At 53.3% G+C, this 26653-nt stretch overlaps 5 non-coding genes across 5 annotated transcripts; all 5 read left to right on the forward strand.

Annotated features, from left to right (window-relative positions):
- The first annotated feature begins 15455 nt into the window (after nt 1-15455).
- On the forward strand, nt 15456-15528 carry TRNAF-GAA. Its single transcript has one exon. It is a non-coding gene; the product is annotated as a tRNA-Phe (tRNA).
- Nucleotides 15529-17165: 1637 nt separating this feature from the next.
- Nucleotides 17166-17237, forward strand: TRNAQ-UUG. Its single transcript has one exon. It is a non-coding gene; the product is annotated as a tRNA-Gln (tRNA).
- Nucleotides 17238-18032: 795 nt separating this feature from the next.
- TRNAI-UAU lies at nt 18033-18126 on the forward strand. Its single transcript has 2 exons — nt 18033-18070; nt 18091-18126. It is a non-coding gene; the product is annotated as a tRNA-Ile (tRNA).
- A 3886-nt stretch (nt 18127-22012) lies between these two features.
- Nucleotides 22013-22084, forward strand: TRNAC-GCA. The gene has a single exon. It is a non-coding gene; the product is annotated as a tRNA-Cys (tRNA).
- A 4317-nt stretch (nt 22085-26401) lies between these two features.
- TRNAS-GCU lies at nt 26402-26483 on the forward strand. Its single transcript has one exon. It is a non-coding gene; the product is annotated as a tRNA-Ser (tRNA).
- The last annotated feature ends 170 nt before the right edge of the window (nt 26484-26653 follow it).

A 26653-nucleotide genomic window follows, 5' to 3' on the forward strand; every position in this document is an offset into this window, starting at 1 on the left:
GTTGAGGAGCCCCTCCCCTTGCTGAATTGGTAGTGGAACACTAAAGAATCAGTTTTTGAGGCAGACAACAAAGGGGAACAGAACAAGGGGCTTGTTGTCCTTTTTACAATGAGATGGGAGTATTAAGGGGGTTGGATCGATCCGGGGTGGGTTTTTGAGAACGGGGTAAAGGGGAGCGCTCGGTCTGGTGGTGGGAGAGAGGCTTTTAATAAAGCTTTTAACTTATTATTTGAATATTTGAGAGAGGCAAGTTTTGATTTTGTCCAGCTACGATTTGCCTCTTCCCACCACTGAATGAAACAATTAACCTCTTCTTTAGCCAATTTAGTTTTAGGTTGGCTGAGTTTGTCCTTTAAGACGTCCACTCGGTCTTTGTTCCAAGATTTTAACAGTGGCCACTGAGTTTTGGGATCCCCCTGAGTTAGCCTAGACCATTTTTCCAGAAATTTACAGGAGTCCAGACCCTTCTTACAGGAGTCTGGACCCATCCCAAATATATAAAATGAGCCGGCGTTCGTTTAGGGAACTGTCCCTACTTAGACGTCTGGTTACCCATACAGGAGGACTTCACACACCAATCGCACAAGAAGGAAATTCGGGTTCGTCAGAGCGATGCCCGGTGCAACATACAAAAGGAGCCCACAGGCTACTGCCTTAATCGCCCTTGCTTTCACACCCAGGGTTTTACCCAAAGTGCGGTGCGGCTGCGATTGTGCAGATTCCACTCACTCAGACCGCGGGGACAGGAACCCCTTGGTTGGCCGATCCCCGGACGGAGATGGCACCCAGACTCAAACACTCCACAGGAGGACGGATAGACACAGAGACAGGACAGTCCTCAGTCCGGACAAAACACAGAAATAATTACCTGACCAGATTCCTGATGTCAGATCCCGGGATCCCTACCAGAACAGAGTGGGAACCAACAGGTTCGATGGCGTAGACTTCACTGTGGTCGTGCGCCTTTCCGTTTTGGTGGAGGACCGTTCGGGCCAAATGCCCAGGTGCCGGCTGCCACGGTCATCCTACAAAAATGGTCAGGAATCACACAGCCCCAGTGAAGATGGTTGCCATCTCGGTGGAACCTCCAAATTGTCAAAGTTAGACTCAGGACTCACAGTTTGTCAGACCACTCTGTTTTATTAGCACAGCGCTCTGCTAATGACACCCAGATAATGTGAGCACCATGCAAGACACAAACTATCTTATTTATACAGATAAAAGGGTGAGAACTTAACAAAATAACAAAGGAAGCAGAATCAGATAAGTTTACCTGGGCTAGGCATGCATATCTTATTTCCTTACTAACTATTACCCATCTTCTGTTAATGTTTCACCATTAGCACCATTGTTTATGCCTAATGTTTCTTTTCCTGGCACCTGTATTTCAACATATCTTATCTCTGCTTAAAGGTACATACAACATTTCTTTAATCCATTCTTATTTTTACAATATAATTCATTCTACTTTCACACCTGCCAGGTAAGTATAAGCTCCTACTGCCCGGCCGTCACCCGCCCTCGCTCGCCCCACACTCTCCGCCCAGGGTGGGGAACTCCTCGCCCACGCCTGCCGGCCCCACCCACACCAGCCCCCACTGTCCGAGCTGCCCCCACGTGGCCCCGGGGCCCCCCTCTTCTCCACGCCGAGTCCCAGATGCCAAACTCAGGCCCTGCTTGGCAGCCCGCTGCCTCTCCCATGATGCTCTGCTCGCACACATGCTCCTGCGGCTCCGGCCCTCCAGTCGAGCCCCTCCCCCTGCCTGCCCGGCCCTGCGCACTCCCCTGGCCAGCCCGGCTCTTCGGCGCTAGGAGCCCGGCCGCCAGCCCCACCAGGGGCCCTTGCCGAAGTGCCGCCCGGTCCCCGCCGGGGCCTCTGCTGGGCACGCTCTCTGCAGCGGCTGCGTCAGGGGCTGCAGCCCAGCTCAGAACAGGAGGGGGCCCGACAAAGCTGGAACCTGATTTCAAGAACACTTCAGTGATGCCCGAGAGTCCTAGCCGGGCCCAGTCCCAGGAATCCAGGCCAGCCGAGAGACAAGGGACTAGCTTGTCTTGTGGCCCAACTACTGCTGGGAAAGAGAGAAGTTGCATTTTGCTTCTCTCTCTCCCCACCAGAACCTGGGCCAATACAAGAATGACCTCCCCTGCCTTGGCTCACCTCAGTTTCTTGTCATTGCAGAAGGTCAGCTGGTGTCATCCACTCCGGCCACTTGATGCCTTTTCCTACCTGCCAAGTGAGGGCGGGTGAGTGCACAGGCAGCCAGCGCTGTTTCAAGCTGTTCCCGCGGATCGGGTGAGCTGCAGCTCAGTGAACCCCGAGGATCTGAGGGGAGCTACTTTTGCAGCAGAGGGAGACCAAGCAGCAGGTCCAATGCCGGGGGCTGGCAGATAGAATCTCAATGGCGTGTGTTGGTCGAGATCCCGGCTCCTGTTCCTCTGCGAGGGGTGTGTGTGTTTGCTCCGGGTTTTAGTCTGCTAACACAGCGAGGGAGCTGATTGAGCCAGACGGATCCAAGTCTGAACCTCGTCCCCCACAAGCTGAAGGCTTAACTGAAAACTGTTTAAGAAGTGCTCCCGTCTGCGGCACTCAGCTCCCCAGCTCCCAATGGGTCCAAACCCCAAATAGATCCCTTTTACCCTGTATAAGCTGTAAACTCCTGTGACCAGGGCAGCTGCCCAGCAGCCTGCGCATCTGTCTGCCAGAGCGAGGGCGTGTAAGGCACTAATCCAGATAGTGGCGGCTAGGTGGCAGGGGGAGGGTGTGAAGAAGTAGCAGAGTGGCGCAGCGGGAGCGTGCTGGGCCCATAACCCAGAGGTCGATTGATCGAAACCATCCTCTGCTACGCGTGCGCTTGTTTCTTTTCCCTCTGGGCCTTCCAGCGAGGCGGTGACCAGCAGAGCCCCAAGATCCTAGGCCATGGGGCAAGAGGTGGCTGAGGCAAAGCGGCCTGCCAGGGAGCTACCCGGCACCTCTGGCTGCCTGGGCTGAAGGCAAGAGACAGGCCTGGGCATGGCGAGGGCCTCCTGTCCCGGAATGAGGCTGCAGTGCTTCCTAGTCCCTTTTCCCACCCACAGCGGCAGGCAACTGCTGCGGGAGAACACGAGGGAGGCTCTCGGGGCGCTAGGCAGCGCTGTGTGGCTGTCAGGGGAAAGAGCCGAGGCTCCCCTCTCGACCTGCCATTGACTCGCATGGCTCTGCACGCTGTCAGCCGGGGTGGGCCAGGCTGCGCAACGTGACTCAGGCTTGGGCCGCATGGCCGCGCTTTCCTGACGAGGCATGAGGCAGGCCAAGAGCTTTGCACAGCGTACAGGGAAGTGGGAGGGAGGCGTCTTTGAGCCGACATGTCTCGTCCGCTTCTCCATTGCCGCTTGGGCGGAGGCGGGAAGGGAACGAAATGTTCCCGGATGAAAGTTTTTGTGGTCGGCCTTGAGGATTAAGCCTCAGCCTCCGGCACGGCTGCTGGGAGACGGGTTTCTGAACGGCATCCAGCCCACTCTTTAGACCACCAGCTGAAAGCACTGAGGCCAAGAGGCAGCAAAATGGGACCTCTGAGGCTCCCTGCAGGCCTCGAGGAACGCAAGGAAGTAACACAGGCTTATCGCCATCCCTGGGCAGGCTCAAACCACCATCCTTTACAGTTAACAGCCAAACGCGCTGACCCATTACACCACAGAGACACAGACAGGCAAGGGTTACATACTTTTGGAGCACAAAAGCCAGGAATCAGCTCAGGGTACAGTATAGCACATGCATGCAGTGGCTAGACAAGCAACAGTAAGGCACTGGACTGGTATGGAGTGAAAGTTCTGTGGGAAGGAAGCGAAAAGAGCACCGGGGCTGCGGTACAGCGCTTGAATACACTTTCTTTGGCCTGTTTTGCTGGAAGAGTTAGCAGGGCAAGATTGTTAGTCACAAATCAGTCGGTGGGTTTATGCAAATCCTGGACTCTGGGACCCGAGCAGCGGAAGGGAGGGGGGAACGACTTTTGGGGCACACGCTCTATCTCTGCAACCAACCTTCGCTACCTCACTCCATAACCCCACACACAGAGCAGCCTTTTACCTCTCAGGACCAAAACATACCGAGAAAGAGATCTAATGGCATAAGCTTAGAGCGAGTATATGTGTGCAGCGCTTAGACAAGAAACAGCAAGGAACTGGACTGGTATGGAGGGGGCAGAGAGTCACCAGCAGAAGGCACGAAGGGCCTTGGGGAAGGGGTGTCAAGGCATGAGCAGCAGGTGCCTCACGGGAGGGGGCAGAGATGAGCGGGCGGCAGCCAAGGGGAAGGGATAGAGAGGTGTGGACAGGGTGGGTCTCAGGGGAGGGGCAGAGAGGTGGGGGCAGGGCAGGTCTCAGGGAGGGGGCAGAGAGGTGGGGGCAGTGAGCAGGGTGGGTCTCAGGGGAGGGGGCAGAGAGGTGGGGGCAGGGTGGGTCTCAGGGGAGGGCTCAGAGAGGTGTGTGCAGTGGGCAGGGGGGTCTCAGGGGAGGGGGCAGAGAGGTGGGGGCAGTGAGCAGGGTGGGTCTCAGGGGAGGGGGCAGAGAGGTGGGGGCAGGGTGGGTCTCAGGGGAGGGGCAGAGAGGTGGGGGCAGTGGGCAGGGCAGGTCTCAGGGGAGGGGGCAGAGAGGTGGGGCAGTGGGCAGGGCAGGTCTCAGGGGAGGGGGCAGAGAGGTGGGGGCAGTGAGCAGGGTGGGTCTCAGGGGAGGGGGCAGAGAGGTGGGGCAGTGAGCAGGGTGGGTCTCAGGGAAGGGGGCAGAGAGGTGGGGCAGGGTAGGTCTCAGGGGAGGGGGCAGAGAGGTGGGGGCAGGGTCGGTATCAGGGGAGGGGCAGAGAGGTGGGGGCAGTGGGCAGGGCAGGTCTCAGGGGAGGGGGCAGAGAGGTGGGGGCAGTGGGCAGGGCAGGTCTCAGGGGAGGGGGCAGAGAGGTGGGGGCGGTGAGCAGGGTGGGTCTCAGGGGAGGGGGCAGAGAGGTGGGGCAGTGAGCAGGGTGGGTCTCAGGGAAGGGGGCAGAGAGGTGGGGGCAGGGTAGGTCTCAGGGGAGGGGGCAGAGAGGTGGGGGCAGGGTCGGTATCAGGGGAGGGGCAGAGAGGTGGGGCAGTGGGCAGGGCAGGTCTCAGGGGAGGGGGCAGAGAGGTGGGGGCAGTGGGCAGGGCAGGTCTCAGGGGAGGGGGCAGAGAGGTGGGGGCAGTGGGCAGGGTGAGTCTCAGGGGAGGGGCAGAGAGGTGGGGGCAGGGCGGGTCTCAGGGGAGGGGGCAGAGAGGTGGGGGCAGCAGGCAGACCTTGGGGTAAGGGGTGGAGAGGCGCGAGCAGCAGGCGAGGAGGCCCTGGGGGAGGAGAGGAGCGAGTGAAGAGCAGACCAGCAGGCCTCAGTGACAGAGGCAGAGCTGGGGGGTAGAGGCCAAACAGGAGCGAGGGGGAGCACAGGTGGAGCCCCAGAGAGAGGAGAAAGGGTGGAGGGGGGGCAGTGCCATGGTCTGGGCACCAATGGCCCCCCCACTTCTAGGGAGCTGCCAGTGCTCATCCCCAGCCTCCCCAAATGCAAGCGTCATGGGCCACCTGTTCTCTGGGTCTTCACTAACCAAGCCCCTGCCCGAGCTCTGTAGACGGGAGAAGTGCTCCTGTTACACAGCGATGTCTACAGTGAGGCTAGGCTGATAGAATTGCATTGCTCGGGGGGGGGTTTACATTTTTTACACCCCTAAGTAATGTAGTTACACTGACATAATTTTTTAGCACAGACCTGTGCAAAGAATCACACACCCACCTTGGGAGTGAAACATCACCTGCTCCTCTGCTTTACAGAATCCAAACTCAAGCAAAGCTTGTCAGGCCCCAGTGGGGTGGGCAGAGAGTCAGGTGTGGGCAGATGTGACGCTTTCAGCAACAGCAGACACCACGGCTTAGCTGGTTAAGCTTGTAAGCAGGAGAACCTGGGTTCAGTTCCCAGTGGTGCCTTGTGGAGTGGCTTTTGGGGCACCTGCTATTGGCTGCTGTCAGAGGACAAGATTCAGAGCTAGATGGGCCTTTGGTCTAGCCCAGGGTGGCTGTTTTTATGGTTTAAATTACACTCACAGGCACTGATAACAGAGTTACTGAACGTTTGGGAGTTAAGAACTGGTAGGTCAGTGTTTCAGTCCCCTCGCAGATGACCCCCTCCCTATGGTACAGGGGCAGGTCTGAGCTCTTACACCAAATGCCTCATTGAGGCTGCCAGAATCTGTGGGCAGCTCATTTAGTTTGCACCGAGGGTTGAGTCCTGCTTTGTGCACCATGTGTGAGAATGAAAATCCTAAACCACCCTTTGAAATAACGAATGCAGCAGGATGTGTCATTGTCCCTGCCCCAAAGCAGACAGACCAATGGAGAAATGCCATTGAGTCCAGGGTAATACTTCACTGCGGTTTTACCTTTTTTGCTTGCTAAACTCTCTCCCACCCTTCTGGGCTCCTAGAGCAGGGGACTGACCCTGAGCCCAGACACGTGCACTGCAACTTTACTCCAGACCAAGATGCATGATCCTGATTAATATGACACAGGACAGCCATGGGTGTTTCATTGCACTGGAGACGTAGCTTAATGTTATGTCTACACTGTGATTAAAACACCCAGGGCACCTGTCTCAAACCCCGGTCAGCTGACTCAGGCTTATGGGGCTGCAAGACTATAAAATTACAAAAAGAACAGGAGTACTTGTTTACCTTAGAGACTAACAAATTTATTTGAACATAAGCTTTCGTGGGCTACAGACCACTTCTTCGGATGCATGGATGGAACATATATTGAGGAGATATATATACACATACAGAGAGCATGAAAAGGTGGGAGCTGCCCTACCAACTCTAAGAGGCCGATTAAGTAAGGGGGGGGGAAACTTTTGAATTGATAATCAAGATAGTCCAATACAGACAGTTTGATAAGAAGTGTGAGAATACTTACAAGGGGAGAGAGATTCAATGTTTGTAATGGCTCAGCCATTCCCAGTCCCTATTAAACTAAGGTGATTGTATCTAGTTTGCACATCAATTCCAGTTCAGCAATTTCTCACTGGAGTCTGTTTTTGAAGCTTTTCTGTTGCAAAATTGCCACCCGCAGGTCTGTCACTGAATGACCAGAAAGGTTAAAGTGTTCTCCTACTGGTTTTTGAGTGTTATGATCCTTGATGTCAGACCTGTGTCCATTAATTCTTTTGTGTAGAAACTGTCCAGTTTGACCAATGTACATGGCAGAGGGGCATTGCTGGCTCATGATGGCATATATCACATTGGTAGATGTGCAGGTGAATGAGCCCCTGATGGTATGGCTGATGTGATTAGGTCCTATGATGATGTCACTTGAATAGATATGTGGACAGAGTTGGCATCGGGCTTTGTTGCAAGGGTAGGTTTCTGGGTTAGTGTTTTTGTTCAGTGATGTGTGGTTGCTGGTGAGTATTTGCTTCAGGTTGGGGGGTTGTCTGTAAGCGAGGACAGGTTTCAAGATCTGTGAGAGTGAGGGATCATCTTTCAGGATAGGTTGTAGATCTTTGATGATGCGCTAGAGAGGTTTTAATTGGGGGCTGAAGGTGACAGCTAGTGGTGTTCTGTTATTTTCTTTGTTGGGCCTGTCTTGTAGGAGGTGACTTCTGGGTACTCGTCTGGCTCTGTCAATCTGTTTTTTCACTTATCAGGTGGGTATTGTAGTTTTAAGAATGCTTGATAGAGATGTTGTAGGTGTTTATCTCTGTCTGAGGGATTGGAGCAAATACGGTTGTATCTTAGAGCTTGGCTGTAGACAATGGATCATGTGGTGTGTCCTGGATGGAAGCTGGAGGCATGTAGGTAAGTATAGCGGTCAGTAGGTTTCTGGTATAGGATGGTATTTATGTGACCATCGCTTATTAGCACAGTAGAGTCCAGAAAAATGGACCGCTTGTGTGGATTGATCTAGGCTGAGGTTGATGGTGGGATGGAAATTATTGAAATCATGGTGGAATTCCTCAAGGGCTTCTTTTCCATGGATCCAGATGATGAAGATCAACTTCAGCCGAGATCAACTTAATACTAAGCGGAAGCAGGGGCTGAATGAGCTCCCCACTCACATCTAGTGAGGAGCTGGGGGAAAGACTTCAGGAACAGACCGTGTTTGCCTAGACACACCTACTCTGCCTAGATATGCAGCATGATGGGGCCACTTTCCCAAAATGACCAGTTTTGGCTGGTGGTAGGTTACAAATCACTTTAGGATTGAGTGGAATGAAATGTTATTATCCTTCCTGCATGAGTGAAGGGCAGCAGAACATACCTAGTCCATCCTGATGGAGGGGTGGGGGGGGTGAGGAATAGCTTTTATTGGACTGCATAGAAGTGATTGAGAACGTCTCCCTAAACCAGTGATTTCCCAAACATTTCACACTGTGCCCTCTTAGCCATGGCTGTGGCCGCTCAGAAGCCACGGTTGAGAAATGGGTAAGTGGGTCAAGGCTGGGCTGGAAGCCAGGGGCCCAGGCTGAGGGTGGGGTTGGGGAAGAGCTGGGGCAGAGTGGGGCTGAGTGCTGCTCCCTCCCTGCCCTCCATGGGGTCTGGCTCAGGCCCTGAGGTGCCCTCATGAATGTTCCTCTGTGTCCCCCTAGGAGTCATGCCCCACATTTTGGGAACCACTGAACCCTACTTGCTAATCAGGGGCTAGTGATGCCAAAGCCCAGGGAAAGGGAGAACAAGTGCGGGGCCCCCAGCACTGGAACCATGTGAAGGGGCTGCAGGAGAGAGGCAATGGCTGGTGGCCCAGGGAGTTAAGGGCGAAGGGGGCACAGGAGGGGGCAGGAGTTAGGGGTGAAGGAGGCGCAAGGGTTGGGAGTGCAGGAGCTAGCGGTAAAGGGGGAGTGGGGATTGTCCAGGGACAATGGGGAAGTGCCAAAGTACAAGCTTTGCCCAGGGCACCATTTTCCCTAATGCTGGTGTGAGACCAGAACCGTAGTGTAGAAGGCCCCTGTGTTAAGTGTTGGTGGCTGAGGGCTTAGGGGGCTGGGCTATGACACCATGGGCGTCTTTCTGTGGAGGTTTGATTCTTGCCGGCTGGGCCAGGCTGGTGTGTGGTGTCTCCATGGCTGCACTTTCAGTGTCTGATCACCCACGGTGCCCCAGGGAGCCAAGTCTAGACATATTCAGAGGCTCTGTGCCAGGGTTTCTCAAACTGCCTTTCACCGCAACCTCCTTCTGCCAAAAAACCTTACTACATGGCCCTGGAAAGAGGGACCAAGCCCCTCCACACTAAGCAGAGGCAGGGAGACAAAGCCTGAGCCCTGCCTCAGTTCGGGGAGGGCAAAACCAGAGCTTGAGGGATTCAGCCCCGGGGGGTGGGCTCAGACTTTTGGCTTCAGCCCCAGGCCCCAACAAGTCTAATGCCAGCCCTGGCGACCCCATTAAAACAGAGTCACGACCCACTTTGGGGTCCTGACTCACAGTTTGAGAACCACTGCTCTGTGCTGAGGGGAGAGAGTTTTTCTGTGGGTGCAGTTAATCCACTTCCCCAAGAGATGGCAGCTATGTCAGTGGGAGAAGCCATATCGGTGGGTGTGCAAGCTGTGGTGTTTGCCACATTTAAGAAGTTTAATCCAACCCCATTTTTAAAACCACCTGTGGTCTGGGAATGGCAAAGGACCTCGATGAAGCAGGGTCTGTCCTTCAAAGTCCTGGAGATCACAATTCATTTATCATCATGGTGGTATAGCTCAGTGGTAGAGTGCTTGACTGCAGCTCAAATGGTCGTCAATTCACACCCCAGTGTTCTCTTATAACCTTCTTTCTTTTTTTTAAAAAAAAGGAAAACATTTTCATTTCCATTCTCCATTCTGTTGAGGAGCTCCACTATACGGGGGTGCTTGATATGAATGTAAACAATCAACATTTCGCTGTCCAAATGCATAAAAACCTAGCAAAGCTGTCCATCAGCTGAAATCAGATCCAATCCTCTAAGTGTCTAGTTTATGTTTTCATCAATTAAACAAAGGTATCATACAAATGTACATTTGCAGATCCCTCTTCTCCAGGAGCTGTGCTGTGCAGAAGAACAAGAACCACATCCAGCTACAGTTCAGGAGTCTGATGACAAATGTTCTGAGGGCTGGAGAAAATGCCTTCTAGTGAGCTATTGAAAGAGCTCAATCTGTTTAGCTTATCAAAAGAAGATTGGCAGGTGACTTCAATGAAGTGTTGAAGTGCCTTAATGGAGAGAAAAGATTGGGTATGAAAGGGCTCTTGAATCTAGCAGAGAAAGGCATAACAAGACCCAGTGGCTGGAAGGTGAAAAGAGAAAAATTCATATTACAAATAAGACACAAATATTCAACAGTGAGGATGATTCACCACAGGAACAAGCTACCAAGGAAAGTGGTGGATTCTCCATCTCCTGATGTCATTTAATGGAGACTAGATGCCTTTCTGGAATGTGTTTGCTCCAAAAGAAGTTATTGTGTCATACAGAGGGCCTGTGATATGTAGGGGGTCAGATTAGATGCTCTAATGGTCTCTTCTGGCCATAAAGTTGACTAATTTCTGAAAAACTGAGTGTAGCATTGGGAGCAGCGTCTGATGTTTTCCTGTCCAGCCGGCTTGCTGCCTAGAACGAACGCTCCTTGAGTGGGGTGATCCACAGGGAGTAGCTCAAACCTCCAAAGTGCCTGGGCAGGGGCAGGACATTAGCACAGCAAGGGAGGGGTGTGGCAGTGACATCACAAAGGCTTTTTGCAGGACCTCAGACTATTGGTCAAAGGTGGTGGGAAGGTGGTGACCTCACAGAGAGATGCTGACATCAGCCAGGCAGGACAGGGGGGAGCGGCCAGGGAAACCTCAGAGACCCCTGTGGCTTTGCTTCAGCAAGTTCCTTCTCCAGGTCTCTCTTTGAGGACTGAGAGAGTATTTGGGTTCACGTACGTGAGCGCCAGGAGGAACCTCTTTCAAGTTTTCTCCTTCCCTTTTAGTGATTTTACTAGAAAACAACCATCCCTGTTTAGAAGGTAAGAGCCTTCTCGAGGTTTGAAACCTGTTCAGTCTGAGCCATCTGGTGACAGTTGAATTCTAGGCATGGAAAACAAGAGCTTAAGGCGGCAGAATTTTATTCCTCACCTGGGATTTTGTCCCATAAAATCAGTGGGGACATTAGAGTTTGTCCTTTTTGTGTCACCTTTTCCTCCATCCATCCCTCCCTCCTTTCTCTTCATCTCTTGCTTCTTTTGTCCTTTCACCTGTTCCCCTCCCAACAGCAGGAGCATTTTATGTGTGTGTGTGTGTGTGTGTGTGTTGCGGGGGAGTGCTCGGCAGCTCCCACTGTGGGAGGCCCACCCAAAAATGTGGGGCTGAAATAGTGCTCGGGCAGTGATCCCCACCGGTGACCTGCGCCATCCTTTGGGCTCTCTGGTGAGAACCCTCAGCCTCCCGTCCTCTGTCTCTACCCTGATTGGCTGAGCAGGGGGTTTTGACAGGGAGGAGACTCAGGTCCTTGTTGTTCTCTTTTAAGACCAAGGAAATAAGTCAGAACCAGTCATATGTTTGACAAAGTTTGCTGTTTCTCTGCATTAATGGTCATGATTCTTTCTAACATTGCAGTTCTCCTCAGATACTTGCTGAATAATTACTGTGCACTGTTGTTGGTCTGGAGCTCATCTGAGAGCACTTTACTCAAGTCACTCAGTGTTTGAAATTCAAGATCTGATGGTTAGTTTCAAAATCAGGGCTCTTGGGTCCTATTCCCAACCCTGCCACTGGCTGGCTGTGTGACCTAAGACAAGTCAATTCTCCTTTCTCAGCCTTAGCTTCTCTCTCTTTCAAGTAGGGATAATAATGATCCGCTCCTACCTACCTCACAGTGGGTGGAGGATGGGGATCCATTGGAGAGTGTCACTAGGAGTAGTGCATAATATGAGGTGTCCTTTCACGTTTACTCCAAGCAGATTATGACATAATAGAATAGCTGAAATAGTCTATTTGATTTTTATTTTTTTATTTTGAAATTGTTAAGAGCAGCAACTACTTAGTTCAGACTGAAGCATCTTATCTAATGTTTGTGATCTAAGTGTCTCCTCTTTGTGTGTGATGAGACAATTTAACACACTGTGACAAACAGGAGATGCTTTTGTTTTGCAACAAAATATTTTTGCAAAGAACTTTCATCCCACTTGTTTTGATTTCGAGAAACAAACTGGTTTAGTCTGAAGGGGATTTTCTGACATTGAGCAGGTGCAGTGTGTCCCGTGACACCCGACCGCTATACGGTGGCCCCTGCTGAGGGCGCCCTTGCTGCAGCTGCAGCTGGTTCTGCTGGCACCCTGTGGTTGCCCTCGTTGGTCCAGGAACAAGCCTCAGGTGAGCTGAAAAGAATCCTGTCCAACCGAGTCTGGCAGCCGCCATCATGTAGCCAGAAGTCCCCACACCTGTCGGGGAAACAAACCAGCCACCAGAAAGTGGTCCATTGTCTCACGCGGTGCCAGAGCCTGACATAGAGCCTGTGGGCAACCTTTGCTCTGCACACGCCGACCGGTTCCCATGAAAGATGTGTCACTGCACGTCTCGGTACTTTAAAAGTACCTGTGCCACTGGCAGATACTTTAAGGCTCCCGGCAGTGAGTTCTGGGGACAGTTGCTCACTTTCACTGAATGTAACTGTACTTAACTGTATGTGCAGCTCTGTGCAGTCACATTTGATAGAAGTTTGGTAATTAAATTATACAAGAGGGTCAGGTAGAGTGTCTACTACCACCACTATGTTTTGTCCCGCAAAGCCTTTACAGCCATTCTGAGGGGAAACGGGCCCTTTGCCCACAGAAATGGTCTATAGGGGATGGCTGCAGGCAGCAGGCAGAGAGATAATCTCATCAAAATGATTTGAGTCCTGGGTAATGTAAGCAAAATCACTAAAGGAATGTCCGGGGTTTCTATTGGCACTTAACTTGCCTGTCCCTGGCTGGCTCTGGTTGTACAAGATGGAAGTGCAATCGGGGTACAGTTGTGTTAAAAAGAGTAATCGCAGTGCAAGGCATGTTAGGCAAAAGAGAACTTTGTGTGTGATGATATAAGGTTTTAAGGACCTAAACTGACACTCATGGTTTGTAAAACTCTTGTTTTGAAGGTTTAAGATGAATCGGTTTGGTTGTGCTTTGCTGGGTTTTTTTTAATAATGCCACTGAAAATCCATTTGAATCATTCAAAGTGGCAAAACTGACAGACCCTTTCTGCCAGACAGCGGTAACTAGTGTTGTTTGGTATTTAGCATTTAACCCTTAAGGTATCTCACTACTCTATAAACGAATAAGTCATGTGGGAAAGACAGCTCCCGTCCTTCATTGTAAAAGGTCAGGTGGGCAGGGCCGGCTCTTGGCACCAGCAAGCCAAGCACGTGCTTGGGACGGGACATTTTCAGGGACAGCGTTCCAGCTGTCTTTTTGTTTTTGTTTTGTTTTGTTTTGTTTTGTTTTGTTTCAGGTGGCAAAAGCCCAGAGCCGGCCATGGCAGCAGCAGCACGTTGTGCGCTGGGGCTGCTGCAGTTCGTGCCCAGGGGGAGCAGCACCCACACCTTGTGGCTGGGCCAGGCAGGCTCCGAGCAGCGGACACTCGGGCTGGGGCCACCCCGCGGGGCGCACGGAGCTGCATGCAGGTGCTGCAGGGTGGCTGCCCCCCAGCGCCACAGCCGGGGCTGGGCAAAGCGGCCCGAGCCGCCCAGGGACTGCGGCAGGGTGGCCAGAAGCAGCAGCAGCTGCGGGGTCATAGAGGGCGGGATGCTGCCATGCGGGGCCCATGTCCCACTCTCTGGGGCTCTGCTCCCTCTGGGGCTCCCCTGCCCCGGCTCCTCAGCCCCCTGCCGGGGCAGTCCCCCGGCTCTGCCCTCCCGGGTCCCAGCCGGTCCTGGAGGCGTGAACCCTGTCTGGAGGGACTCTGGGCTGAGGCCTGGCCCGGGAGTCCTGCTGCTTACCCCGACCCTGCCAGCGCCGGACCGACTGCAGGCGAGGGGGGCATGGGCAGAGTCAGCACTGGTGGGGGGAGCCCAGGGCTGGGGTGGTAGGGGGTGGGGGATGCGGGTCGGGTGGGGTGAGAGCCCAGTGCTGGGGTGGCTGGGCGGGGGGGGGGGGCACTGGTGAAGGGAGTGAGAACCCAGGGCTGGGGTGGAGGGCAGCCAAAACAATTTTTTCCTTGGGGCGGCAAAAAACCTAAAGCCGGCCCTGCAGGTGGGCCAGAAGCCCATGCTCTGTTGTCCTGCTGGGGAGCTCAAAGTCAGGTACTCGCCTCAGGTAAAGGTACTGCTGCTGCCCTCCCAGAAAACAAGCTGCTCCCTACACAAAGGGGGAGGAAAGAGCCTGGCAAAACCTATGATTGAACCAAGAACCTTTAGATTTTCAAGCTAACACTCACCCAACCGAGCTACTTTGGCAGCTGGGTAAGATGGCTGTTGTTTGATGCTTCTCTGCCCTGTGGTGCTGGGGGGCTGGCGCTGCTGCTGCCTGTGGGGCTGGCAGGGGGGCTGATGTCTGCACAGAGTGGGGGGCACTTGGGACCTTACCAGACTGGCGCAGTGAAGACGGGGGGTTGACAGAGCAATACAGACGCTTTCCAGAGCACGGAGGAGCTGGAAGGGGCGTAAGGTCGGCCTGTAAGGAGTAACCAGGTGGGGCAGACCCAGGGGGAGGCTGTGGGCTGCTGGTTGGTTGTTGGGATCCGAGATCTAGATCAAAGCTGCACAGCGACCTGACCCCAGGGTTATAAGGCTGACATAGTGACCCCTTACTGGCCTCGGTGACCCCCAAACCCTTGTTACTAAGGGCATTGAGGAGTCTCTGTCCCTTAATGACTTCTGGGAGCTCCCCAGCAGGCTGCGGGCATCAGCCGCCTCCTGCCACACAGGTTAGACTCTTGGTGCTGTGCCAGCCGCCCCCTCACTTGCAGGCCCAGTGTAAGAAGCAGGAGGCCCGGTGCTGGCAGAAGAGGGTTTTGATTAATCGACCTCTGTGTGATGGGCACAGGACGTTTCCACTCAGTAGCGTAGCTGGGGGGGGAGCAGCTAAGGGCGTCGGGTTCCTCCGGTGGGGGTGTGGAGCAGCCGTTCGTTTTCCTGTTCACACTCCTCTGCGGTGTGAAAATCGGGGAGGGGAGGCGGAAGCCCCACTTCCCTCCAGAAATGACGCCCAGTGGGGGAAGCCAGGACAACAGGGTGGGGCGGCAAGTGGTGGCCAGACTCTCACCGCCAGGGTCTAGTCTAGCTCAGGGTCCAGCTCAACTTCCTCCCCGCGCCACTGGCCCCCAGGCCCCTCCTGCCACCAGGTCAGCCCGGGCACTAGGGCAGGAACAGGGTGAGGCAGCAAGTCAAGCTGAACAAGGCAGGCAAAAGCGAGTCTTGTCTTCATGGGCTGCTCACAATGACGTCCTTTTTGTGTGGAACTGCTGCAAAAACATCCCGGGCAGAGAAGCAACAGGCCAAAATATTACCATGCAGCTGCCAAAGTAGCTCAGTTGGGAGAGCATTAAACTGAAGTTCTAAAGGTCCCTGGTTCAATCCCAGGCTCCGGCAGGCCCTTTCATCCCTCTTTGCACAGTGGTGGCTTGTTTTCTGGGAGCACAGTGGTCCCTGCACCCAAGGTGAGTCCCTGAGCTTGGGCTCTGCAGTAAGGAAAGATATTGTGGGCTTCTGCCCCTAATTGGCTGGCCTGACATTTAACAATGAGGGACAGGAGCTGTCTCTCCTAAGTGAGTTATTGGTGGACCCAATATGGCAGGAAGAGAGTGCTAGAGGGGGTGCTGGGCAGTGACAGGCAGGTATAGGGGATGAAAACTCTTCTGTGCAGCTGAGGGAGGGCAGTACCAGGGAAGGGGCATGTGTGAAAGTGGCCAGGTGGAAGGGAGTTGGGGGCCCAGGAGGAGGCACTTGATGTTCAGTGTCTTGGAGCAGCTGGGCTTGGAGATGGTGGGTGTTCAGGAAATGCACATTAACGACTCTAGGGTAGCTTGATGGGCAGAGGGTGATTGGAGGAAGGGCCCATCTCTCTGGTCCTCCAGGCCAGGGAAGAATGATGGGGCTGGAGTCTTGTTCTTCACATTCATGGTGCGAGTACAGAAGGTGCTGGAGCTCCGACCAGGGAGGGCATTACTGGTGGCTTTGTGCTCCATGGCACTGGTTACTGCTATATATGGTCCCCAGTTAAGGCATGAAAGGAAAGTTCTATGAAGGAACTGGCTCCCTTCTTCTAGACCGCACGGTGTTTGGTGTCAGGGGGGATTTCAATTGTTGCACCAGCCTGAGGACTGCTGGTCCTGTTTTCCCAACCGTCAGAGGAAACTCTTCTATGATGAGCACTACCTGGCACAGGTCTGTAGCGAGGTTGGCTTAGAGGACGTGTTTCTCCGCAGTGAACCAGTGGAGGGAGGGCAGTAACCTCCTATTCCTCTGACCCGAGCTCACACCAGCCGCAGAGGGGATACACCTTTCTGCGGGGACAGGCCAGGAGTCGCATTGACCGGATTTGCGTGAAGGAGAGCACGTCGACAGCCCAGTGCAGGGTGGAGCCAATGGACTGTTCGGATCACGCAGTTCTCACCGTGTGCTCAGTGTGGGCAATTCCCTGACCCACGGCAGAGGATATTGGAAGCTGAACATCCAGAGCTTGCAAGATAAAGGAGCAGGGGGGCGAGGCCTGGAGGTGTTGGCAGAACGGGAAAGCATCAGAGGGTTCTGTGGTTACCAGGGGGATTGGTGGGAGTCGGTGAGGGAGGAGTTGGCGGCTTTGTTCCGGCGGCTGGGGAAACACCACAACATTAAAGAAACCAACAGTGCAAAGTCCTGCAGTGTCGCCTGTGGGATTTCCACAAGAGCATCCAGGCAGGGGAGCCAGTCAGCGTGTGACTGTACGATCGGATCAAGCGACAGCTGCCTGAGTTCCAGGAGATGAGGCTGCAGTTGGCTGATATGAGCGGGAGCATCGAGTGAAGGGAGGGGCGGCCTCCCCTGACATTTTTGCAGCCTGCAGGGAATGGAGACAAAGCAGGGGGATGCAGGGACTCAGGGCAGGACCCACGGATCTGATAGTGCAGGACCACAGTCACTGGAGGAAGAGAGAGAGTCCTGCGAGAGGAAGCTGATGGTGGGAAGCAATAAGTGCAGACTGCAAACCAGCCAAGAGTCACAGGGGTCAAGAAAATGAAATAGGAGCAGGTCCCATGGTGTAATGGGCAGCACTCAGGGCTTTGAATCCTGGAATCTGAGTTCAAATCTCAGTGGGACCTTGTGGAGATATGTTGCTTTGCTACAAAGCACTGGAGCTCAATGTGTTTGGCTACCTTCTCTCAGGTAGAGAGTGAGGTTTTTCCCTCCTGCTGGGTGACTGATGCCCACTGGAGATAGGTCTTTGGTCTGGCTGGTTCAATGGGCTGGATGCTATAGGTTGGGGTCCTACAATTTAACAGTCTGGCTAGAGATTCCTGTGGATTGACCATATGGTTGTTTCTTGCTGCTTCACCTGATGTCCACAACTTTGGTCCCTGCAGCTGCCACACTCTTCCTCTTGCTCACATGGCATTTAAAGGAAGGAGGGCCAGGGCCAGGCTTCACAGTCAGGGCTAGGCAGGAGGGAGGCAGAGTCCCAGGCGGGAGCCCAACACACCTCTCCTCCTCTGGGCACCTGGGGTGTTGTTCCCCCCTGTTCAGGCCCCCCTGGGGCCCTGCACTTCACACAGCTCTCCCTGATTTCAGCTGTTAGTGAGGGAGCCTCACTGCTAGCGCAGACTGGGCAGTTTGTTGCATGAGAGACACTGTCCCAAAGCAGGACTAATGCTTAGAGCTGGTTCTCAGTGATTTCAGATCTGTTGGGCTGCAGCAAGACTCTCCATTGAGTCTTAACCAGCTCGGTTATTACACAGGGAAGAACAAAAGGGTCAAATGGGGCCTGGAACCCTTAAGAAGAATCCACCCCACCGAGTACAACACTTGTCGCTACCTGCTGTCAGCTCCACTGAGAATGTTTTGGGGTCACTCCTTGGCTTTATCAGCCTAGGGGTGTCAGAGAATCTTAATTAACATTTGCTCCAGTGGTGCAATTGGTTAGCACGCAGTACTTATAGGGCAGTGCTGAGAGGAGCTATGCTGAGTTTGTAAGTTCAAACCTCACCTGGAGCTCTGGTTTTCATTAACCAAGTGGTGTCACCCCCCTCATTTGGCCCTGTGGAATGTAGAATTCCAGCCCTGGGGACACTGAGGAGGGGGCTAATAAAAAATGCCCCCTTCACTTATTACCTCCTCTCCAGGTCAGAATCTATAATCCTTTCTCCCCCCCAGCCCCTGTGCCAGGATCCCTCAAGCAGAGCCTGGAGTCCTGCCCCTGGCGTCTGTACTATTGACACAGACTAAGTAACAGGGACAAACCACTCAAATCCCGCCTGCTGCAGGGAGCCAGGTTTGCTCTTCAAATTCTGTCGTTGGTACATTTCCAGGCCTGGGAATGTCCCACAACAGCATTTAATGGGAAGCTGCCTGCAGAACAGTTACACTGCACAGAGCTCCTGTGGAGGAGGGGTGGGAATTAGTAACATCTTGAGGATCATTTGGGAAATGAGCCTTTGCTGACAAGGTTTGTCTCTGTTCATATTTCACCTTCAGGTGTTATCTTGAGGGATCTTTAGTATATTTTTGTGAGGTTAATAACTATCTCCTCAACTTTATTTACTCAACTTAAAAATTGGTCACTTGATTTTTGCATCTCCCTGTGAAAATACAACTGACAAGTGTGGCTTTCTACAGGGGGTCATGATGTTATAGTTGGGGGATTCAGTCTCTGTACTTCTGGAGGGGGTGTTGCTTTTTTACAGCTGCCTCACGGCCAGGCACACCGGGCTGTTAGCTGCACCCACTATCCTTGCCAGGGGCCCCTGCTGAACCCTGGGCGGCTGCACTGCGGGGCTGGGGTGACTCTGCAGGGGGAGAAGCTGCTGTGGAGCAATGTAGAGCAGGTGTAGGAAGGAGACGGGGTGACTATTCACATTCTGAACTGCACAATTTTCCAAATTTGGGAATAGATTCATAGATTCATAGACTTAAGATCAGAAGGGACCATTATGATCATCTAGTCTGACCTCCTGCACAATGCAGGCCACAGAATCTCACCCACCCACTCCTGTAACAAACCCCTAACCTATGTCTGTGTTACTGAAGTCCTCAAATTGTGGCTTAAAGACCTCAACGTGCAGGGAATCCTGCAGCAAGTGACCCGTGCCCCACGCTGCAGAGGAAGGCAAATGTCCGGGATCAATTCTAAGGGAAGGTGAATGCAGAGCAATGACACTGGCGATGCCCAGACCTCAAATGGGGGCAGCGTGGAAATTAATAATGGGAAGATCATTTGCGAAATTAGTCGTCACTGACAAGCTTTGTCTCTGTTCCTATTTCATGCTGTCCTGTTAGCGGAATCAATACAGATTTTTTTACTATATTAATTAAACACTTAATTTTATTTACCCAAGCCAAAAACTTAGTGGCACTTATTTTTTCTCTGGCCTAGCAAGAATGAATTGAATTTCATGACTTTCTGGAAAGTGCAGCGAGATTAAATGTGGGGAATTCAGTCTCTGTGTTTGTGAGCTGATGTTTTCCTGTCACAGGTCAGTGCCTGCATTGAAATAGCAAGAGGGATCTAAGGGCTGGTGTATGCTGGGCACTTCACTAGCAGAGCGACGTCTCTCAGGGTGTGAAACCCCCCCCCCCAAACCCATAGAGTTAAGATGACCTAAGCCCTGGTTAGATAGTGCTAAAGAAAAGGAAGAATTGTTCTGTCCATGTAGCTATTACACGGATGGGAAAACCCCTCTAGTCACTGTCTACTCCAAAGTGCTATAGCAGTGCCACAGCAGCATTTTAAGTGTAGACAGAGTGAAAGTAGATCTGGCTCCAGTTTGCACTCTGGATGCTCGGGCGCTAAGACTACAGTAATAATAACAACAGTGCAGTGCTTGCATAGTTGGCAGGATTTGAACCTGCGCAGGGAGACCCCAATGGATTTCTAATCCATCACCTTAACCACTCGGTTTGCAGCTGCTGCACTACACAATGAGTCTGTTCTCACTGAATTGTCACTTCAAATTGCTCAGACCAGCTTGCCCAGCACACTCATGACTGTGCATCAGTGTAAGTGTGCCCTTGGGTGAACACTGAGAATTCCTGCCCATTTCCCTTCCGGCTGGAGCAGCATGAGAGTGTGTTTGTGTGAATGACATTGCTGTAGCTTGTTGTTCATTCCCCACTCTGACAATTCAGACAGTCCCTTTCCCATTCAAATCTCCAGCACATCATTCCAATAGCACGTGGCAGGATTTCTCTGGGGCACTGAAATTTCTTCAGGGGGCTGGTGCATGAACGCAGCCTTGCATTCCACCCTTGATGTTTCATGGACTAACAACAGCAGCAGAAAGAAAGAGCCGAGCCAATATCTCCCTGGCAGGGATGCAGGTGCCATGTCCCCTCTGTCTGACCATCGCATTGCAGGAGAGAAGGGTTCACTGGAATCGAATGCCCTGGCTCAGACCAGAGACACAGGGAGGTTTTGCTGTTCATGGATCTGTGCAAAGGAAATTGTGTCTCTGTGTGAAATGGAGGCAGGACATGAAACACCCATTGCCCTAAGGAATGTGGGTGAAGGACTCGGGCTGAGCAATGATTTAACAGGGGTTTGTTTCAATTTATTGGCCTGATTAAAACTATGGCGAAAAGCCCCCTGTACCAGGGGCTGCGGGACAGGACAGGCAGTTCTGCACGGAGTGTTCAGAGCTGCCCCGTATCTGCCCTTTCTCTGCACCGCCCCTGCTCCCAGAATGCACCAGGCCCTGGACTGAACTCTTCCCCTGCTGGCCGAGCTGGTTTCGTTTGCTGTGATCCTGTTGGCTTGGCAGGGGGGGAAGTGACAGTCCCACCCCAGAGCCAACGCCCCCCATCACCCAGCCCCCTGACCCCCAGCAGTGCAGGTCAGCCAGGAGCTGGGCCCTGCCAGGCACTCAGGGGCATCTCCCCTGCAGCTGGGGGCTCTCCCCAGCGTGGTCTGTGGGAGCTCGCGCACTAACGGGGCAGCGGCAGCAGCCGCGTGGTGGGTTGGGCTGGTGACCCGGGTCCATCTCCTGGGGTCGGCTGGGTTCATGCTCAGGCGACTGGCCCCAGCCACTGGCCGAGCCCCACGGCCACGCTGCTGCTGTTACCGCACTAGCCCCTCACGCCCCCATTCCCTCACTGAAGCCAGGAGAAGGTTTGCAGGGAGGAGGTGGGAAGGGTTTGACCCCAATATCCCAGAGCTGATTCTCCCCACAAAGGGGTGTGTGCATGTGGTGGGTGCCATGTGCAACGCCCTGTGCCCATGAGGAGGGGACCGGAGCTCTGCCGGCAGGAAGATTTATCCTGCAGGAGCCCTGCCTCCCTCCCCCAGGGGTTCCCCTGGAGCAGAGAAGCTTTGAATCCTCGCTGGAGACTAGAGACGCCCGAGCAGCACGAGCTGCCTGGCAGAGGTTCTGGATCAGGGCCTCACGGGCACATTGGGTTCATTCCCTCAGGGCTGCCCTGCCCAGTGCCAGGGCTGCTCTCACTCCCCAGCACAGAGGGGGCTGCAGGCTCTTTGCCAAGCTGGGTCCCAGCTCAAGGCAGATTTAACACTAGCAGGGGGCCCAGGCATGTGCTGGTGCCGCTCAGGGAGGGAATCTGGGCCAAAGCCTGATTAGAAATTGGGTAACACTGAAGTGGGACTAGAAAGACCCTTGATGGGACATGGCGGGTAGGTAGCCCCCATTGTGTACCCTGCCCTCACTGAGAAGTCTCTGGGAGAGTGGATTCTTCCTGATGGGCCACCAACACGTCTCGCTGGTCCTGATGTCGGCTGCTCCTTTGTTGATAGTGACAAGCTAGTTGTGGGCCTTTCCCACTCACCCCATAGCTCCGGGATGCACAGACAGCAACACTGGTGTGGAAGAAACGAACTCCACTCTCAGGTTTCAAGATCCTTAAGATCACTGACTTGCCAACCTAATTGTCAGGGGGTATAGCTCAGTGGTAGAGTGTTTGACTGCAGATCAAGTGCTCCTTGGTTCAAATCTAAGTGCCCCCTTAAAAACCTGGCACTTCAACAAAAATAGTTGCATATCTATTTCCATTATGTTCAAGAGCTGCACTGACTAGCAAGGCCTGAAATGAATGAGAACACTCACCACTTTCCTGTGCAAATGCGTAAAAACCTAGCAAACATGTCCCTCCAATGAAATCAGTTCCAGTCCTCTAAGTGTCTAGTTTATGTTTTCATCAATGAAACAAAGGCACATGAAGACACATTTGCAGGTCCTTGGCCTCCATGGGCTACAATGTGCAGAAGAACAAGAACCACATCCACGTGGGAGGCATGGATTAGTCTGTATTACATTTGGTAAGTAAGTTGCCATTGGGACTGAAAACTCTACTGGAGGTGGACAGGAGCCTGTTGCAAAAATAAAATAACCAAGATTTACCAACCTCCCTGTTACACATTCAATCCTCTCTTTTTTCTATACTATTAAACTAGGAGCAAGTTACCAGTGACCATGGGCTGGGGCGGAAGGAGGGTGCAGGTGAGGGGAGGAGCCAAGGGCTGGGGCAGCAAGGGGTGTGTGGGTGGGGGAGCACTGGTAGGGGGGAAGGGGAGAGTCAAGAGCTGGGGCAGGACAGGGTGTGTGGGGGGGAGAGCCCAGGGCTGGGGCAGCAGGGGGGTGAGGGTCAGGAGATAGAGCCCAGGGCTGGGGCAGCAGGGGGGTGCGAGTGGTGGGAGGCCCAGAGCTGGGGAGGCAGGGGGTGCAGGTGTGGGGAGGGGAGAGCCCAGGGCTCAGGCAGCAAGGGGATGCGGGGGGCAGACAAAATTGTTTTTGCTTGGGGAGTCAAAAAACCTAGAGCCGGCCCTGCCTCCACATACCGTGAGGTAGGTAGGAGCCAGGGGTGGCTCTAGGAATTTCGCCACCTACAAGCATGGCAGCACTCCACGGGGGGGTGCTCTGGTGGTCGCCGGTCCCAAGGCTCTGGTGGACCTCCTGCAGACGTGCCTGCGGAGGATCCGCTGGTCCCATGGCTCCGGTGGAGCATCCGCAGACACACCTGCGGGAGGTCCACTGGAGCCGCCTGCCGCCCTCCCACCAACCAGTGGAGCGCCCCCTGCGGCATGCTGCCCCAAGCATGTGCTTGGCGTGTTGGGGCCTGGAGCCGGCCCTGGTAGGAGCGGATCATTAGTATCCCTACTTGAAAGAGGGAGAAGCTAAGGCTGAGAAAGGAGAATTGACTTGTCTTAGGTCACACAGCCAGTCAGTGGAAGAGTTGGGAGTAGGACACAAGAGCCCTGATTTTCAAACTAACCATCGGATCTTGAATTTCAAACACTGAGTGACTTGAGTAAAGTGCTCTCAGATGAGCTCCAGACCAACAACAATGCACAGTAATTATTCAGCAAGTATTTGAGGAGAACTGCAATGTTAGAGAGAATCATGAACTGCTCAGAGACCATTAATGCAGCGAAGCAGCAAAATTCATCAAACATAGAACTGGTTATGACTTATTTCCTTGGTCTTAAAAGAGAACAACAAGGACCTGAGTCTCCTCCCTGTCAATAACCCCCTACTCAGCTAATCAGGGTAGAGACTGAGGACGAGAAGCTGAGGGTTCTCACCAGAGAGCCCAAAGGATGGCCCAGGTCACCGGTGGGGATCACTGCCCGAGCACTATTTCAGCCCCACATTTTTGGGTCGACCTCCCAGAGTGGGAGCTGCAGAGCACTCCCCTGCAACACACACACACACCGCTCCTGCTGTTGGGAGAGGAATAGGAGAAAGGACAAAAGAAGCAAGAGACGAAGAGAAAGGAGGGAGGGATGGATGGAGGAAAAGGTGAAACAAAAAGGACAAACCTTAATGTCCCCACTGATTCTATGGGACAAAATCCCAAGTGTGAAATAAAATTCTGCCTCCTTAAGCTCGTGTTTTCCATGCCTAGAATTCAACTGTCACCTGATGGATCAGACCGAACAGGTTTCAAACCTCGAGGAGGCTCTTACCTTCTAAACAGGGATGGCTGTTTTCTAGTAAAATCACCAAAAGGGAAGGAGAAAACTCGAAAGAGGTTCCTCCTGGCGCTCACATCCATGAACCCGAATACTCTCTCAGTCCTCAAAGAGAGACCTGGAGAAGGAGACTTGCTGAAGCAAAGCCACAGGGGTCGCTGAGGTTTCCCTGGCCCCTCGCCCCTGTACTGCCTGCCTGATGTCAGCATCTCTCTGTGAGGTCACCACCTCCCCACCACCTTTGACCAATAGTCTGAGGTCCTGCAAAAGGCCTTTGTGATGTCACTGCCACACCCCTCCCTTGCTGGCCTAATGTCCTGCCCCTGACCAGGCACTTTGGAGGTTTGAGCTACTCCCTGTGGATCACCCCACTCAAGGAGCGTTCGGTCTAGCAGCAAGCCGGCTAGACAGGAAAACATCAGATGCTGCTCCCAATGCTACACTCAGTTTTTCAGAAATTAGTCAACTTTATGGCCAGAAGAGACGATTAGAGCACCTAATCTGACCACTTGAGGATCACTTGAGCTGCAGTCAAGCACTCTACCACTGAGCTATACCCCCACAATGACCTGAGTAGGGAATCGTGATTTCCAGGACTTTGAAGGACAAACCCTGATTCATCGAGCTCCTTTGCCATTCCCAGACCACAGGTGGTTTTAAAAAATGGGGTTTGATTAAACTTCTTAAATGTGGCAAACACCACAGCTTGCGCACCCACCGATATAGCTTCTCCCAGTGACATCGCTGCCACCACTTCCAAAGTGGCATAACTGCACCCACAGGAAAACTCTCTCCCCTCAGCACAGAGCAGTGGTTCTCAAGCTGTGAGTCAGGACCCCAAAGTGGGATGTGACCCTGTTTTAATGGGGTCACCAGGGCTGGCATTAGACTTGTTGGGGCCTGGGGCTGAAGCCAAAAGTCTGAGCCCCACCACCCAGGGCTGAATCCCTCAAGCTCTGGTTTTGCCCTCCCCTAACTGGGGCAGGCTCAGGCTTTGTCTCTTCTGCCTGTGCTCATTGTGGAGGAGCTTGGTCCCCTCTTTCCAGGGCCATGTAGTAAGGTTTTTTTGGCAGAAGGGGGTTACAGTGAAAGGAAGTTTGAGAAACGCTGGCATAGAGCCTCTGAATATGTCTAGACTTGGCTCCCTGTGGCAGATCAGGGACGGAAAGTGCAGCCATAGAGACACCACACACCAGCCTTGCCTAACAGGCAAGAATCAAACCTCCACAAAGAGATGCCCGTTGCTTTCTAACCCATCTCCCTAAGCCCTCAGCCTCCACCACTTAACAAAGGGGCTTTTCTACACGATGGTTCTGGTCTCACTGAAGGGCCATTTCCAGTTGTTTGCTCAGACCAGCATTAGGGAAAATGGTGCCCTGGGCAAAGCTTGTACTTTGGCACTTCCCCATTGCCCCTGGACGATCCCCACTCCCCCTTTACCGCTAGCTCCTGCACTCCCAACCCTTGCACCTCCTTCACCCCTAACTCCTGCCCCCTCCTGTGCCCCCTTTGCCCTTAACTCCCTGGGCCACCAGCCATTGCCCCTCTCCTGCAGCCCCTTCACATGGTTCCAGTGCTGGGGGCCCCGCACTTGTTCTCCCTTTCCCTGGGCTTTGGCATCACTAGCCCCTGCTTAGCCAGTAGGGTTCAGTGCTTCCCAAAATATGTGGCATGACTCCTAGGGGGACACAGAGGAACATTCATGGGGGCACCTCAGGGCCTGAGCCAGCCCCCATGGAGGGAGCACCACTCAGCCCCACTCTGCCCCAGCTCTTCCCCAACCCCACCCTCAGCCTGGGCCCCTGGATTCCAGCTCGGCCTCGACCCCCTAACCCCTGTCTGCACCCCTCTCCCCAGCAAGCAACAGCCCCACTCCCAGCCTCGGTTCTTGACTGCAGCTTCCGAGGGGCCACAGCCATGGCTAAGAGGGCACAGAGTGAAATGTTTGGGGACCACTGGTTTAGGGTGATGTTCTCAATCACTTCTACGAAGTCCAATAAAAGCTATTCCTCACCCACCCCTCCATTAGGACGGACTAGGTGTGTTCTGCTGCCCTTCACTCATGCAGGAAGGATAATAACCTTTCATTCCACTCAATCCTAAAGTGATTTGTAACCCGCCACCAGCGAAAACTGGTCATTTTGGGAAAGCGGCCCCATCATGCTGCATAGCTAGGCAGAGTAGGTGTCTATGGAAAAACACTCTGTTCCTGAAGTCTTTCCCCCAGTTCCTCACTAGATGTGAGGGGGGAGTTCATTCAGCCCCTGCTTCCACTTAGTATTTAAAAACTCCTTATTGTCCCTAGCTCTGCTGCCCTTAGATTTCTCCTCCTGTCCTTTTTCTAACAGCTCAGATGAGGTGGCCGAGTGGTTAAGGTGATGGACTGCTAATCCATTGTGCTCTGCAGGCATGGGTTAGAATCCCATCCTTATCGGATGCATTTAGTTTTCACCCCTCCTTTGTAGACAACCATCTCCCCCTTTGGTACAATGACAGATCAAACAATGTTGCTTCTTGCAAACAAAAACCTTCTCAGAAACTCAGAACTCCCTTGCTTTAAATAAAATGTCTAAATCCCAGTTTTCTTAAAAAAAGAATTCTCTA

Source organism: Mauremys mutica, unplaced genomic scaffold (assembly GCF_020497125.1).
Source record: "Mauremys mutica isolate MM-2020 ecotype Southern unplaced genomic scaffold, ASM2049712v1 Super-Scaffold_100125, whole genome shotgun sequence".
In the NCBI taxonomy this organism is placed as follows: domain Eukaryota; kingdom Metazoa; phylum Chordata; order Testudines; family Geoemydidae; genus Mauremys; species Mauremys mutica.